This window comes from Falco cherrug, chromosome 1, assembly GCF_023634085.1.
Source record: "Falco cherrug isolate bFalChe1 chromosome 1, bFalChe1.pri, whole genome shotgun sequence".
In the NCBI taxonomy this organism is placed as follows: Eukaryota; Metazoa; Chordata; class Aves; order Falconiformes; family Falconidae; genus Falco; species Falco cherrug.
The window spans coordinates 55,958,168-55,974,613 of NC_073697.1; the positions used below are offsets into that span (position 1 = coordinate 55,958,168).

At 40.0% G+C, this 16,446-nt stretch overlaps 1 long non-coding RNA gene across 1 annotated transcript; it reads left to right on the forward strand.

Annotated features, from left to right (window-relative positions):
- Positions 1-545: 545 nt before the first annotated feature.
- On the forward strand, positions 546-5,391 carry LOC129735292 (uncharacterized). The gene is made up of 3 exons (XR_008730714.1): positions 546-1,204; positions 1,701-2,145; positions 2,563-5,391. It is a non-coding gene; the product is annotated as an uncharacterized LOC129735292 (long non-coding RNA).
- The last annotated feature ends 11,055 nt before the right edge of the window (positions 5,392-16,446 follow it).

Here is a 16,446-nt window from a genome sequence, read left to right on the forward strand (position 1 = left end):
GGACACTAACCATATTCGTCATTCACGTGGCTAATTCAAATGAGACCTGTATGTGTTGCATTACATGATAAACCCCTTCTCTGCTTCTGCTAAGCATGCAGTAACACACTTCAGAGCAGCGCCTTGCTCCTGCTTCAGAGAGGACTGTCTTTCCCTGCAGGTTTTTAACATCTGGAAAATGCTCGTACACGTCATGGAAAGAAAGAAACATTACACTGCTTTCTACAAAAAATACCTTTCCCAATTCAGTTCCCCATTCCTTTCTGAGATGTTTTCAGGTCAGATGTTGCTATGTAAAAGTGGAATCTCTCTCTTACCCATGGCTCAAGCAAATGAGCTCTTTGCAGGGAATCTGCTGGAAATCTCAGCGGAGGAAGAAATCTTCCTATAAAACTAAAAAAACAGCTGCAGTCCGAGACTAGCAATGAGCTCTGGGAAGCCCTTTCTTAGTTTCCAGAATTGCTTGCCTTCCTGTGCTAGTTTACAGCAAGACCTGTGTATGCCATGTGCTGTCTTGCACCCAAGAGATGCTATCTGTGTAGTTAAAGAGAGCCCTTTCGTGAGCAGGGACAGAGATGGCTAAACTTCAGCCCCAAGTAATAAAGTAAGGCAGAAGTTTTTAAAATAGCTATGTTCCATCCGTTAACTATCCATCATAAGGAAAGATCTGCAGAATCCTAACAGCAGCTTATCATGGCTCTGTGGTTTCTGATAGGAAAACAAATACATCACGTAAAGGGAATAAAGTGCTTTTCTCTGGTTATCATTCCACTCCAGGCTTTTGTGTCGCAGATTGTCTGGCAGACTCTCACAATTGTTTCCTCCTGCAGCTTCTGGAAAAGATCTCTTCTCTTCACTAAAGAAAAATATGCCCACAGCAGAGATGGGTTTTATTTGTGGTATTCTTTTGTATTTTTCCATTTCACCATTAACTGATTTTTAGCTCTCAGTCGTTTTCATGTGCATGAACATAATTTCTGCCAAGATTTGTACAGTGCTCCAGGTAATTGTTGATATGCTTGAAATATGTGTCCTGTTAATGTATACATATTGTTGATAACTTTGATAAACACACCAGACCTGAGTCATCCCACGGACTGCACTGAGCACATGACAGTGCACTTCAATAGTGCGAATCTGGCTGCACATGAGGAGCTGAAGGAGCGCATACAGCAGGTCCCACAGAGCTGGCTCTGATGCAAAGGTGCATACACAGGTGAAACTAATACTCTCTAAATGGTCTTTTCTGTTCAATTTCTTATTCGTCTGAAATCTATCATGAAATATCATGAAATCTACTATTTGTGGTTTGTTATGGAAGAAAAACATCCCAGACAACTGATTTTGATTTTGAATCTGGTTAGCTATCTAATGAAAGGGAACAGCAGACATTTAGATATGAGCAAGCCAGCTAGTCCATGCTCAGAGAGTGCTTTTCCCCCTCTCCCAGTCCTCCTCCTTGGTAGCTAAAGCAGTGGCAGCACCTTATCCCGAGGCTGCTTTCCTAGCGCAGTGCTGCGGGGGGGCCAGCTGGCTCCTTCCCCTTGCCCAGCTACTGTGCCACCTCAGAGACACACTGAGTCCCCACCTGCACAAAGCCTGAGGGTTGGATGCTGGCCTGTGAATTGCCGGAAATCTGACTATGATTCAAATGGACACCACTAACAATAAGCCTTTTTTTTTTTTTTTTTTTTTCCTAGCCAGCGTGACTGCAAAACACATTTCCTTGAGAGCTCGGGAAGAGCACACTGAGCCAGATGCCTGATGAGGTGGTTAGTCTCTGCCTGGCATCCTTTATTTGATGAAAGCTATCACACATGGAAGGTAGCATTGCTAGCTGTTTACCTCGCAGCACCTCAAATACCTCAGAATGAATGGGCTCAGAAATGAGCATTCCCTGCCTCTCCATCGCTTCCAACCTCACCACAGAACATGTTTATTTTTTCAGTTACTTTCTTCGGTGATTTCAGTTGCTTCTGGTGTATGCAGCAGTATGTCTGTGCTTGTGATTCATTACATTGCTTATGGGCGTTTAGAGCCTGGAAGTCTTCTGTAAAACATGATTTATTAATACATCCTCCATGTGAGGTGGGGAGGAAGAGAGGGCTCTAGCACTTTGCTACCCTGCACTAATCAAGTCTGAAGGTACGGAATAAAAAAAATCTATCCAAAGAAATCTGTTCTCTATTGAAAGAGCTTAAAATGGAAGTTTAAAATTAAAAGGAATGGTAAATTATAACACATATGTTTAACAGTAAGGTTATCAACTGTTTGGTTTGAAATCATAGATGCAAAACCAATTCACCTCTTACTTTTGAGAGAGCGAGAGCTGGAGGGACTGAGAATTGCCAAGCTCTTCCCCTCAGCCCTTCTGCCCATTCTAGACCATCAGACTCTCTGCTTCAAGCATGCAAGCAGAAGTTAGCAGCTAAATGCTGTGAGAAATTAAATGGAGCAGTCCCACATGAGATGTGGTAGGAAATACAGAATCAGTGTTTAATCTAATTTTCATGTAACTGACTTCGTAACTCACCTGTATGTTTTTTCCTACATATTTTCTAGATTTAACCACTCCAAGAACTGAGGAATCCAATGTTGCCATAGAAAAATCAAACATGGCAGGATCAATCAACAATATTGAGCGTTTTAGATCTGATACACAAATCTCTTGACTCTGTCGGTGGGTGAGATAACTTGTCACTTTGTTTGCAGAGCAGCCTATATGATGAGAACAAGATGAGCTTCTGCTAGCAGTGGAAGGGTGGGGAATCTGGTGATCTCTGGCTTCATCTGGATCTGAAACCTGAGTGTTGTATGGTGCAAGCCCAGGGCTGTGCTCTTCCTTTTTGCCCTCTCCCCCCCTCAAGTGCAGACCCTGTCCATCTCATCCCAATACTCTTCTCTCCTTCTCTGCTTTGATACACCAGTTTCTCTCAAAATGGTTAGAATCAGCCTCTTTTTCTAGCTGGGAGGAGTCTTTCTGAAACCAAAACAGAGATCTGAACCTTGCTTTATTCAAGCACCGCTAGTTGCTGCAGCTTTCGGCATCCAGGTATTCTTTTCCATAGCCACACAGATCCAGCCACTTGATCAGCTGCAGCACCTCACAAGGACTGGGAAAACAATGGCAAGAATATTCCTGTTTAGTTAATTGAAATGTTTCAGTAATGTGGAAAAAGCAGTGCATTCCCCTCCTCCATTGGCTCTGCTCTCTGACACAGTATTTTTTTTCCTGCAGTGCTTCCAATAAAACTCAACCTGAGGCAGAGAACCTGCACTGAAAATTTTAGTCCAAGTAGTTAGGCAGAGATACAAACAACCAAAATAGGATCTTTCAACGGAAAATGTTAGGTGACTGACAGTAGGTGGTATTACCAGCTGTCTACAGCCACGTACATCCACCCTCCCTGTGTATTCTGTGCTCACTGGGGCAAGCTCGGAGGAAAGGAAGATAAACAAGGGGGTTTGAGTCTTTCTTCGTAAGTTGCCTACAGCTGTTCAGATGTTTTCCATTTTATCAGCATCCGTGGCAGGCTGTAGCATAATGAATGCATAAGTATTATTAAACCATTAGCCAGGTGACGTTTTTGGATTTTATATTCCCCTCTAGTAAATGTGTAACACTCATATGCTAGTAAGTGATTAAGTATTCTGCTGAGTCTCAGACCATAAGTAATTATATGCCATTTTAAAGACAGCCAAAGGAGCAATGTAAAATGCTTAACTGAAAAAGGGAGAAAGTAGAGAATGACAGGCAACTCTCAAGAAAACAAGAAAAACTCATACTCACGATGTCACAGTTTAACCCCAGCCATCTTATAGTTAGAAGATACTGATGTTGCACAATGCACTTGAAATTACAGCTGCATCAATACCTGATAGGAAAAAATAATTGTCATTTTAGCTCTAATAAAAAAGAAAATGCTGATGCTTTTATGGATTTTTTTTTTTTCATGTCTTATACAAGCCTTTCAGAGGTTATTCACATAAATAACTCCGTGTCATGGCCAAGCCTTAAGTAAAAGCGGCCTTCTCTACAGACCAAGTGGCAAATAGCCTCTTCCACCTTCCAAACAAATACATCCTACCAGCTCAGCCTTTCTCCCTTGTTAGAGGGGAGCTTTATTCCAGAACACGCTTTTCCCTTCCCTAAAGTACTCACAGTTAGGAAAATTATACTTGTCTGCTGACTTGAGACTGAAGCAGAACTGCCGTCTTGCCCCTCACTAGCCATTTGAGTCCTTGTCTCGTTAGGCTAAGTAGACTAAGCATACTACTACTAGTAGTAATAGTAGGATGACTAAGTAGTGCATTGCTCCAAGAGTGAGTGCTTTTTACCCTTCGCTGTTTGACAGTGGTGGAGAGAGATGGAAGCCATCTCTCATTACAAAATCCTCATGGAATTAAAAACAATATCAATAACAACAACAACAATAAGAAATATATCTGGGCTTATTTTCTGTCACCTCCTCTGCAGAGTCATCTCTGTTCATCGGTGGGTTGCATGTTCATAAGAGCATCCTGCAAAATGATTGGGACTATCTAGAGGTGATCTGGGAGTGCAGCATCCTTTTCTAGTGAAATAAGGCTGGCTGTCTCAAAACCAGCTCTCAAAGAGGCCAGGTGGTACCAGAAGCCTCAGGAACTTACCAGTTTCATGCAACAGCTGGACTGATGCCGGAGTCCTAAAGGGAGAATAAGAGCAAGGCTTCCCTGCCTGGTGGAGGCTGTGGGACATGGTGCTTTGCAGCTGTATCTCCTCACCTTTTCTGGGATGCCTGGCCTCTGATGGCTTTACTCTGCATGCCCGTACAGAGGGGGTGAAAGGTCCCAAACCACTTTCAGCTAACACAGAACAGGCTTAGTTGAAAGAGTCAGATAAACTTCAGGGAGGAAATTTTTTAACCTTGACGTTAGAAGGTGCTGTGTAATTGATCTGTACAATAGGATGAGTCCTGAGAACATTTCAATATGGAGACAATATTTAGCTGGAAATCTGATGTTATTGCTTTACCACTGCTTGTTGGAGGAAGATTGGCATTTGCCTTGCTGTTCTCGCTGCATGTGTCCATTCCCACCTATGAACTGCTTAAAGTAATTGTTCAAGCCACAGCAACCCAGACTCCTGGAAACTAACTCTTGATGGATGATGTGATTTGAATGATTGATTCCTGTATCTCCTTCTAGAATACAGGCACCTTAGCTGTTCCTCCTTCAGGTGTTTTACAACCAACATTGACAATAAAAAGAAAGAAAACAAAGGCCTTGAAAACTATTCACATTTTTCCTATTGCTATGTTTGTTTGTTTTTCACGCACCGGAACATGCTATTATGCTTTATTGTGAAACTCTAGTAAAGCTTATTTCATAAAGAAGAGCTTTAAGTAACTTCTGTAACCTCCTTTGAATTGTTGCAGCAGTGCTAAGTCTAGACTATGAAGTACAAGTTACAGTACAGGCTTTACAGTACAATTTTAACTTGAGCTATTTTGCATACCAGCCTCTGTGGTCACAATTACAAAGGCTTCTCTGCCTGCCTGAGAGGGCTTGGGTGGCTTATTTGAAGGTACCAGAAAAACAGTTACAAATGACATCTCCAGGCAGATGCTGGAGGTACAAGGTACAAGAAAGAGAACTGAAAGACTCACTGTATTCAGTGAAGACAATGCTACGGGTATCTCCTTAGATGCAGACATCCCTCTGGAGATCCCGTTACATTCTGTTAATCTCACTTCTGCGGTCTGCCATGCAGACTTCTTTTATGCTGTGCTGGGCAGATCTCTTAATCTGTTTCCCAAGACTCTCTGCCTCTTCTTGATATCTATACCTAGACAAGCTGTGGAAGCAAAACATCTTTTTCCTCGGAGTATTAAGTAGGCATTACATCCAGTCACATACTCCATGAACAGTCATATATTTTGGAAAAGCTGAAAATTAATTAATCTGTGCCTTTTTCATGCTGTAAGCATTGAGTTTGTTGAAGTCCTACAGAAAACATAGTTTTGACAAATACTTGCCATGTGAGGCAGCTCTGACTGTATCTAGTGCCATCCCATAAGGTGGTCAAGCCCAGGCCTACTGGGTGATGGTGTGAAGGTGTTGGTAGTGGGTGGGCTGCAGGGTGGCCTCTGAGGAGAGACTGAGGGCTGCCCTGTCCTGGACACAGCTGGTTCCAGCCAACAGCCCCACCGCAGAACACAGCTGAGCCCACCATCCAAGCTGACGGTGCCTTGTTGAAAACACGTTTAAGAAACAGCTTATTTTCTGTCAGGTCAGAAAAATACAAACCAAATGATGGGGTGTCATTTTCCCTTGTAGAATAATCAGAAGAGACATGTGACAACCTCTGTTAACCCCCAGCCCCTTCCACGAGAGTTTAGGGATATGGCTTGAGGATCTTCCTTGGGTGCCCAAGCTGGACTACTGGCTGGATGCTTTGCTGAATCCTGCTCACTTGTCTGCCCAGGAGGAGTTTCCAAACTCACGCTCAGCATTCCTGGGAACCTGAGGGCTGAGGGACCAGCTGGAGAGGTCACTGCAGCCCCACTTCCCCCTGAGTCAGCTAGGTTCTCCCAGGACTTCTGTCATTTAGCTTTCACTGTAAATGGCAGAGAGTAAGGGAAGGTTCAGGATCAGACCAAATGGTCCTGACAAATAGCTCTTGCAGCTGCTGTCAATCCAGTTCTCTCTCAGGGCTCAAACTAGAAACCACTGCTGCAGCCTGACTGCTGAGAAGACTTTTTCCCATTTCTGGCTCTAGATTCATCTAATCTGCTACTAGTGCCAGTTCTGCTGAGTCAGCTCCCTTCTCTGCTGGACCAATGTCTGTATCTCCTGACTTCGCAACTGCTGCATTATCAGTGTATCAAATTCAGCCAGTACCTCTGAGCACACAGTAGAGAGTGGGGTCAAAACCAGAGGCAATACCTTTGTATTGCATATCTAGAGGTCTTTTGCAAAGCTGTATAAATAAGAAAAAACCCCAAACAAACCACACACCACTGCTTCCTGGACTTCATGCAGAAACTGCCATGCAACCCATCCATCTACTGTCAGCTGATGCAGGTGCAAGCTAAGCTGCTGGAGGTTTTTTTGCTTAAACAGTGAGTATACTTGCTGGAGTGGTGTTTACTGATCGTATCAACTATCACTGAAGTATTTTTTCACAGACACTCTGGCCTCTCAGGATCCATACAGGAGCATGCAGCAAGGAGATTACATTTCTTTTTCTGCCATGGAAAACTTGAGGTCTCCAAAACCTAGTCTCCTACAAGGCTCAGTCTGCTCACAGAGGAGACGCCTTGCTGACCTGCCTCTAGCACTCCCACTTCTGTCTATCATGGGAGTAAACCGTCTTGGAAACTAGATACCTGCAATCCTACTTGGGAGTGGACTGTCTGTGGGTTTTTAGATACTAGGAAGAAGCCACGACTCTGTGTGTCTATCATCTGGGGTAACATGGGTGCTGGGACCATGGTTCTGGTCTAACACTTAAGTTCATATTTGGGGTGGAACTGCCAAATGCTGGCCAATTCTGAGGTAGGGTGGGAAAATGAGGGTTATAGTGCTATGGAGGTTTAAGTGTGGCCAGGAGATCTACTAGGGAGGACTCTGTCCAGGACAGTATTCATCACCATCAGGCTGAAATTTTAGAGAAGTTTAATGGAAATTAAACATACAGTAAAGGTTTTAAAGACTCATTTGATATAAGTTTCTTCTTAAATTTCTCTCTTTCTATTTAATAAGGACAAGACCAGGCTATTAAAACCACTGAATAATTTCTAATAATACTTGGTGGCTAATTTTAACATATTAAAAAATCTGTGGTGCTACTGAAGCAGAAAACTTTGAACACTAACCATTTTTCTTTGTCAAAATATTGTAATTTCACTGTCTTTGATTTAAATGTAGTTCCTTATATCTCAGCTACACATAAGAAGTGAGTCATGAATTTAAATAGCACAGATTAAAGCCTAACAAAAAATATTCATTATTTTCACAGGAAATACTGATCTTGTTTGTCCTTTATGTTGTAGATATATGTAATACAACATGTCTGTTACTGTCAACAGGGTATGTTCACATGAAAGGGAAGAGATTCCAGTAAAAATACTGGAAAAATTCTTGTTGAATGCCCACATACCTGCAGAGCATATACTCTTTTAAAAATAATCTGTTATTGCAGCTCCCATGTTTTTTGTTCTCATTTCTACAAGGGATACACTTTGCATTCTTTGATCAGTACAAGTAGCCTGGCCATTTCTGAAAGATGCATTGAAGTAAAACATATTAGGTACATGGTAGGTGGGAGCACAGATGCAAACAAAAGATTTTTTTTCTAAGTGGGAAAATGGTAAAGTTGCAAAGCCTAACTCTAAACCTAAATACCTGAAATGACATACTTGTCTGGATACACATAGTTCCTACAAACCTTCCTCTTCCATCTCTGTACTGTGAGGGGCTCTTTCTACAGACCTTCCACTGACTGCAAATTCATCAAGGGCTCTGCCACCTGGGTACCTCTGTGCTCTATGGTTTTGTACAGTAATGGCAGAAGTTTACAATGTATGTAAATATATGTATATTCCTGCTGTATATATGTAAAGGAGTGTGTGTGTATATCTGTCTATCTATATGTATGTTCCAGAATCCTGCCTTGTGAAGATTTCAGGAATACATTGCCAGGATACTGTCTACGGGGAAGAGAGATTGGAGAGTGTTGCAGGGATCCTTCCCAGCAATCTCATGTTTGCATTTTCTCTTACATGGTGCGGCATGTCTCCTCCTAAGAGCGAGTCTCCAGGCCCTGCGTGTACCCTGGGGACAGCAAGGGGCAATAGGTCAGGTTTTGGTTACACTAGGCTACTAAGTAGATCTAGCAACACAGAAAGAAGTTACTCGCATATTCATTCCTATACTTACTTTTTAAAAATGCTTATAACGTTGCAGAAATGCTTATGTATAATTCAGTCTCCATCTTCTTTCTTCAGGTCTTCTTTTGCATTTGATGGCATAGTGCTTGTAGATATAAGACTTTATGTCGAGCTCTGGCCCATTTCTTCTGCATTTCATATAGTGAATCATAAGCCTTGTTTCTTATCTCAGTTGGTTTTCTGGGACTTGTCACCCTGTGTGCAAATTATCATCATGGTTTTGTCACCGACCTGCTGTCATCTTATGATCTCTATACTGTAAAATATTTTTTTTACACAAATTCTGTGCTGTTCCCGGAGGAGTCATGTTAGCACATGCGAGTGAGCTTTTGGGGGTTTAAGTTGACTCTCATGATCTGTTTTAGCTTCAGTGTTGGCTTTTCTTTTTCATGGTTTGTTTGGTGTTTTTTCTTTTTACTTTTTTCTTCTATTCCTTTGTATGGACCTTTTTCCCTTAATTTGCTTTATTTCCACTCATAATTTTTGTAGTCTTAGTTGATCCTCTTCTCTTTCCTGGACCCATTGCACCTTTGACCAGTCCTTTCTATTGGGCATTTCCTCTCTCATTGGCCTGAGGTGCTATCTGCTAACACGGGAGTCTAAGGAAATAAAGAATGATTATTATATAATGACATAGTTAAAGCTGTTTGGAAAAAGCCACAGTGATGAGGAAAGAAGAGATAAGTATCTGAATACATGGCAAGACAGAGAAGTTTCACTGCTTCTGAAACAACCAAAACAGTGTTGTAACAGGAGATGAAATCACCTCGAAAATGGCTGTAATTCTCACTCTAAGGCAATCTACTAGGTAAAGATATCAAGTTGAGCAACTACAAAACACATGAGAGAAACCTGCTGCGTTTTTCACTTCAAGACACAGAACACATTCTTGTAGAATATCCAACTGTTTGTTTTTTGATTTTTAAATTATCATTTCCTTTCCTGCTGCTCTTTTATGGCTTGTGTCTCCCATGCAATGGATACGCTTGTACAGTTATCTCCCACCACTTTTGTAGAAAGTGAAGAAGGGAAAGTGTTAATATAAAAATTAGCCTTGAGATCCAATAGAAGGTGATATCAGATGACCCCATGGTGAGCTGCAAGGAGACAGTCAGGAAGCCACTGAACCAAAGTAGTTAGCAAGGTGCTCTAAAAAGCTAGCAATACAGACAGTAGGGCTAGAGACATGCATAACACTTATTTGGCCTGAAGCAAGGCTGATATTTTATCATGGTAACATTTAATTTCTTTAATAAAAAGAGTGGGAGAGCTGTAGCTTTCAGTGAGACAGATAATTCAGTGAAGGAAAAGCAGCTGACTTATAATGCTGGGAGATGCCTTGTGGAATGAATGTAAGGCGATACCTGGAACTGGGAGGAGATCTAGAGGAGTGGGTCACTTAGTTAACACATCAGCTTAACATTTGTTTAACAGACAGCAGAAGAACTGATGAAGTGGTGAAAGGTTATAGATGGCAACAGCACATCTGGTGTTACTCACTGCTCCAGGACACTTACCTTAGTGAGAAAATTGGCTGAGGTTCTTTCCAGGATAGCCACCATGTTCATATGGTCTTATTTTCATGTACTGCATGAGACTCATGCTTCTGGCTTGGATTCGATAGCCAGAAAGACAGGATTTTGAGACCCAGGAGGCAACTGAAGACCCAATGATAGGCTTTTCTCTTGTTCAGGTAGGACCTCAGCCTTGGTTTAGCTGGTGTCTGTCACACCAGAAAGGCACGAAGGGCAAAGTGACCAACTATATGCAAACCTTGTTTGTGCCTCTTTGCCAAAGTGTGATATGGACACAACTGAGGCATCTCCAGTGAAGAGGCAACTGGGGTTGGTGGAGGAGCATCACTGAGCCTGGGAACCTGGCAGAAAGTTGCATGATCCTAGCAAAGGGCAATATATATACAGTCTATGGCCAGTTCCGCTGCCTTAATAGGTCGTTGTCTCTAAATGAGTTGATCTTTAATATGGCACTATCCCTTGAGCTTCTCATAGGATGCTGAACACAGTGCTCAAGTGAAAAATAAGCAATAAAGTGATCAATAAAGAAAACAAAGCCAGCCAAAGCACTATTAAACTTTCATGGACTATCTGATACAAAAAAAGATGAAATTTATGTATTAGCTGCAAGAGGATATTATTATTACAGTATTTTAACGTGTCCCACACTAAACTTAAGAACTTGCATTAACCCATAGAAAGCAAGTTCTTGTAGATCAAGGCCTGGAGGAAGAGCAGCAGCGAAGACAGCAAGTCAGATGACTAGGAGATTGTTTACTTGGAGGAAAATCCTATAGAACCCTCTTCATAGTGCTCACTGGGGGAAGCAGTGGCTAGAACACTGTTGGGTGATTGTTGTGAGAAGCCATCATTTATCTAAATCTGGGACTTCGAATCACTCTTGCCTCTTTTGATTAATATCATAAAAGACTGTCGTTAATTTGGTGGCAGGCAGAAGCTTTGTATAGCCAGCTTTACATCAAGGGCTTGAAAGGAAGATCATTACCACAAATGTTTTTTTAATTCAGTACATCCTCCAAACAGTAACAGCAGAACAAGATCAAATAATTTTGCTCTTGATCATATAAGTACTCCAGGTGGAGAGGTGTCTTTCCTTTTGAGCTTCTTTGTGGAACAGCCACTTTGTGACAGCTGCTTTAAAATGTCTTGTAGCTGAGCAGGCACACAACACTTACCTCTTCACCTTGTTGATAATACTGTTTTCCCTTATGTAGGGAGGCATATGCAGTGATTTCAGTCTCCCAGGTTTCACTACAAGGATGAAAGCAGGTGAGACACTTCAGGGATCACAACTTTGAAACCAAAGAGTTCAGTTTCTGTTCAAGGTTGCAATGCAAGTATTTTTTGTAAATACATTTCTGTTTACATGCTTTGCAAACCTAGAATTATATACCAAGAAATGGTATAGCAATCACTGGTTCCACGTGGACATGACCAAGTGACCTTGGTAAAAAACCTTAGTTTTTTCAAATCACTGTTATTGTGCTTACATTTTTATAGTAGCTAAGTCAACAACCCTAAGCTGGTTGGAAAGGAAAAACACTCAGCTGGGAGATGTACAGAATGTCTTAATGCTGTCATTGCCAGGTGCTCCAGGCTGCTGTTGTTTCTTATGTCCTCATCTTATTCTCAATAGAAGCCAAATTTATCAGTTTTGAAGAACTCAAAGGGTCTTACTTAGAACTCTACTTTGATTTTGGAAAAAAATAATTGCTTTTGTCACTTTCCTGGAAACAGTCTAAGATTGCCTGCTGCCCTGCTAGGCAGCTTAGGGTATTACCTTATTGCCAAGTGTCAGTTTTGTAACAAAATTTTATCTGGGGGTATGCAAGAAATAGATTTAAGTTAGGCATATACAGAAATTGTGTTATGTATTTGAGAAGCATGCATCTGCATCATGTTAAAAGTGTCATAAATAGATATCTGCAATTTCTGTGAACTGTTTTAATGGCGAGTAAATGTTACAAGGCACTTCATACTGTCAGGCAGAAGTATTCATATACACCCCACATATTTGGTCTTTATAATGTGTTGTCGGTTTGGGGTTTTCTTTCGTTGCTTTTTGTTCTTCATAAATAAGAAAAATGTTAATGTAGTAAGAGAATAACTCAGATTGCTTTACAATAATTGTATTCCAAAACATTTTGCATTTTTAGATAACATAATTAATGGAGAGTAAATAGCACAACTTCTTCATATCATAGAAAACTTCCATGTTTTATTATTTTTTTAACTCATCAGAAAGCAGATTGAAATATGCATCAAAGATATGCAAAGATGGGACCATGTTTGTACCAGTTTCAGGTTTCATGTGCAATTTTGCACTTGGGTGTAATTTTATGCTCAGGTGATTGATTACCTGCCAAGATCTTTACTTAGACACTTTTAGTCGCATTTAACACCGACTTGCACAAAATCTCAGTTAAGGATTGGACGGTTTGTGCAAACTTTTGTATAACTATAGTTTAAAACTAGGTGTATTAGTCATAACAGTAAGGAAATACAGTGAAATAAATTCTTAATCCCTAAAATAATATTTTTCTATTTCTTTTGAGAATTTTGGGAATTGCAAAAGTAAAGAGCATCCCTAGGCCTCCATTATTGGTTATTGCTTGAGCCTGAATATCAGGTTAGAAGGACTTTTGGTCCTCTGACTTCATATAGCGCTTTAAATGTTTTTAAAAAAGCAGTTTCCAAAAAAAAAAAAAAAAGGATTTTTCTCTTTTATGAACTACTAAATCAATTTCACTTTGCAAGGAAGTAGCCACTCTTTCAATCTAGAAATACTTGGGAGGTATAATAGTGCTCCAGTATAAGGAATACTGGGTTATAAACTTCTGTTGTAAAACACCAGGATTCATTTTATAGAGTGTCTTTTGCTTTTATACAATAAAGATAATGGAGTCTGTATTCTCAGTTCATCTGAAATACATTTATTTGCAAACTTACGTGTTTGAGAGGTATTATTACCCTGTAAATCTGATTGCAAAAGGAATGAAACATTTTCTCATGTGGGTTACTATGGACTTTCTTTCTGCTGATTGCAACAATCCTGAAACACTCTTCTAATCTCGGGAGGAGTAAAAAGATTAAAGTAAAGCAATTATGCATCATGTGCTTGAAAACTTGGTTAAATAAAAGTAGCATTGATTTTTTTTCTTTTCTGTTACAGTGTTGATATATTTTCTGTACTAGGATTTGCAATAAACAGACTACTGCAGTTTTAATTAAATGTGACTGGTTTGAAATGTGCAAGTGGTAAATGGAAATTACAAATTGTTGTTTGCTTGAGGATGGGGTTTAGCGTTTGTAACTCAGAAACGTGTTTTTAATCTGAAAGTAACAGTTAGATTGGCCGTTTCAATATATAGAATATGATTTAAATCCAGAAAAGATACTCAGTCATTTGTGCACTCACAGAGCTGACAAATATTGAAGGACACATAGTAAAAAATTCTGGTAAACGTTGCAACCCTATAGTCTATAAAGGTATTGCTCATAAACCCAGAGCTGGCCTCTGTGTACCAGTTTCCATTCTGCAGTCTGCCAGCCCTGCCACAACATTAGTGTTCTCAGAGAAGATTTACATGAGAAATGGTTACATGATTCACAAACCCCACAGAAGCAGGGGTCCCTCTTACAACATAAAACAAGTGGGAGACTTTGTGCCATGTCTGACTTGCTGCTTAGCATTACGGCAGATCCCATCTTCATTAGCTCATTCATTAAAAACCTTATTTTTGTAACAGCAGATATCTTGAAGTTTTAATTAATTTGTCTGCTAGACCTTCCTCTGTGTCTCTCTCAGCAGTAAGAGTTGTACCCTTGTGTGGGTCAACTCAGCACATCCTCTGGAAGCCTAGTGTACTTTGAAATACGTTTGGGATTTTTGTGTTCCTTTTTACGCCATTTATAAAACACCTAATGAAAGAAAGGCCATTTACGGACTGCTGGGTAGACTGCAGCTCACTTGGCTTTCATCAGTAGGGGACACTTCTTTCCATAGCCAGGTGACAAGAGTATGACCTGACTGAAATGCAGTAGGGCACATGCAGCCTCTTCAGCTCTGTCATACTGATATTATTCTGCCTTCTCTGAGGAAGACATTTAAAAAACTATCATGGAATCTCTCAAGGGAAAAATGATACATTTTAGCCAGTAAACTGATGTCAAGAGAACTAAACTAAGACTAATCTGGCTCTTAATGAAAATGATGGAATTCAATATTCATTGAATACTGAATGTAATCTTCAATACACTGTAATATTCATCGAATCAGTGAGATGCTTTCTATTGACTGCTGTGGATTTGGCTCAGAGCTTTGTTATCTCTTTCTGCTGGATCATTCCACTTGGCCTCAAAACAGGCAAAACTGGTTTTATCAAGTAAATCAGAGAAAAAAAATAATAAACCCCTGCTTTATCCATTTTCCCTGGACTTGCTTTCTGCTTCTTGGGAAATAGATTGCTTTTCAGTTAAGAAAATGTTATTGAGGAACACATGGACTTTCATACTTTTATTCATATTACTGAAAACATGTCACTTGCTAATTTCTTTTGTCAAGATGAAGGAAAATAAGAGAGTTCCACCTTGAGCTATGCACAGGTATTGCACATAACTGATAGCCTCAGTGCTGTGTGAGTACGTTTGAAAATTAAAATACCATCTCCAAGTTTGTATTGGTGTATAACTAGAGATGGAAATATATATACTTACTGAAAGGGATGGACAGAAAGGTACAAAGTGTTTATTGCAATTTTATGCCAGAGAAGTGTGCTGTACAGTTTATAATTTCTTCCAACTGCTACATAAATCTTTTTTTGTTTACTTCAATGGCAACTTCCAGCCTTGATTCTACAAAGACAGATGCAAAAATAATTTGCTTTCTTGCAGCCGGTGGGACTCTCTGTAATGACCAACAGTATGCTTGTACTTACAGACCTGAGCAAGCAGGCACTCGCATGCTATCAAGATTTTTATTTTCTGCTCCAGATAAAAAGATATGTTTCTGACAATGCATACAATTCACAGTTGTGAACATCCCCCGCCGCCCCAGCCCCTAGTAACTATGGTGTGTTTGGTGTTTCCTATGGCAGTGGCTATTACAGTGCTATGAAAGTACAAAATAGGCATATATCCCATTGGGGGAACATTGTCATAAAATCGGAGACTTTTATTTATAGGTTTGCTTTCTTTCTTTTTTTTTTAATTTATTTTTATTTTACTTGTGTTTCCATATTTTAAGTTCTGCTTTGTTGGTAAGCATCTATTAAAATTTCTGTATTTTTAATTATTGTTATCATCAAAACCTGAAAACTCATTGAAAATAGGAAACTTGTTGAGGCAATAATTCTCTTACAGTTGTATTACCACCTTCATATTTTTTTTCCTTTATGGGCATTTATTTTACATGCTTTTTTCATCACTGACTTGGCAGTTCAAATTCTTTTGAATCATCCTTAATGTTGTTGATGCATTTTTAAAAATTATTTATTCCATTTGCTGCTATTGGCTTTTGTAATTGTGATTTTTTGTCTAAAAAGTATATTATATAGTCTGACTTATACTTTCTCCATTTGATTCACATTGGATGTAACAGTGAAAGCCTGTTTTTATTGTCTCATATCCCAAGCACATTAAGACCTGGATCCTTAATTATATTCTAAACATCTGAGCTACTGCAAAAGTTGCTGTGTCTCATGGCTTTGAGTCTCAGTATACTGGGAGAATCTCAATAAAACTTTTCTTCATGGAGTTAGTTTATTACTCTTTTTCGGGGGGGGGGGGGGGGGAAGAAAATTTGGTCTATAAAAACACCAGAATTCACAAGTCAAAGACAAAACCTTCAACAACATTTAAACTAATAAATTTTAGCCAGCCTGTCTAAATGCTTAGCATTTATCAAAGAGACGGTGGCCCAGCCACTGCTTCTGCATGCATTGTCTCCTTGCTTATAATGTTGCTGGAATTCTCTGTGT